This window comes from Bidens hawaiensis, unplaced genomic scaffold (assembly GCF_021521415.1).
Source record: "Bidens hawaiensis isolate Kalapana, Puna unplaced genomic scaffold, B.hawaiensis_p1.1 tig00026901_1, whole genome shotgun sequence".
Classification (NCBI taxonomy): Eukaryota; Viridiplantae; Streptophyta; class Magnoliopsida; order Asterales; family Asteraceae; genus Bidens; species Bidens hawaiensis.
Genome location: NW_027494343.1, coordinates 191,849 through 192,986, shown reverse-complemented (window position 1 = coordinate 192,986; position 1,138 = coordinate 191,849). Strand labels below are relative to the sequence as shown.

Sequence of the window (1,138 nt, the reverse complement as noted above, 5' to 3'; positions counted from 1 at the left end):
ATGCTCATAAGAGTTATCCAGTACTTCTCTGACTTCATCAATGTGGATTGACTCAAACATGACTTTATATTTGTTAAATGGTCTACACATCATCCTTATGGATTGCCAGAACCATAAAATTTATCTTTAAAATGATAATTTCCTACTAGTGGAAATGATATCAAAGGAATCCATATTAAGGAATGTGATTCATGGAGCATTTATTTAGTAGTGTCATTTTTTTTTCTTTTTATATCAGTAGAGCATCTTTATATTCATCACAACTTATTAATGAGTTCCTTATTCCTCCTATTTTTGTTGTAGTCTCCCATGATTCACTTTTTGCTCAAAAACATACAATATTAATTTATAAATTCTAGTCTTCCCATTAGAAAAGAATATGTTGCCTACAAAGAGCCCTCAAATATGTCCTAACAAATATATCTATCTACACATAAAAACACATATGTACAATATATGCTATATAAGTAATCATAAGTGAAATGTTTGTATGTGTTTTAGGAGATCTTGCCTAAATATGGAGAAGGGTAAGGTGGATGAGCATGATAACTTGCTGCCCATAGCGAATGTGGGGCGAATCATGAAACAGATCCTACCACCCACAGCCAAGATCTCCAAAGAAGCCAAAGAGACGATGCAAGAGTGCGCCACCGAGTTCATATGTTTTGTGACTGGGGAGGCATCTGAAAAGTGTCACAAGGAGAATCGCAAGACGGTAAATGGAGACGATATCTGTTGGGCTCTTGCATCTTTAGGGTTTGATGACGGCTCCAATGTGGTTATGAGGTACTTGAATAAGTATAGGGAGTTTGAGAGACAGAGAGCGGCTGCCAACCAAATTAAAGAAAGTGATGACGAAGCTGCAGCAAGATCTACCAACAGTTGTAAAAGGAGAGATCGATCATTCAAGTAATCTGCACTAGAGTTTATGGCTTGAGATTAAAGGACAGACTTCTTAGTTCCTACACAAATCCTTCAAGAGCGTATGTAACACTTATCTCTAATATGTATTCTTAGAACTTCATTATCTTTGACAAGGATTCATATCCATAAACAAATCCAACAATAAGGTAATTGTGTTAAGTCCTTTACTATCACAATCAAATACACACACCAACACTTAAAGCAATTTATCTCT

The 1,138-nt window shown here is 35.6% G+C and overlaps 1 pseudogene; it reads left to right on the top strand.

Annotated features, from left to right (window-relative positions):
* The first annotated feature begins 517 nt into the window (after positions 1-517).
* Positions 518-913, top strand: LOC143574380 (nuclear transcription factor Y subunit B-4 pseudogene; annotated as a pseudogene).
* The last annotated feature ends 225 nt before the right edge of the window (positions 914-1,138 follow it).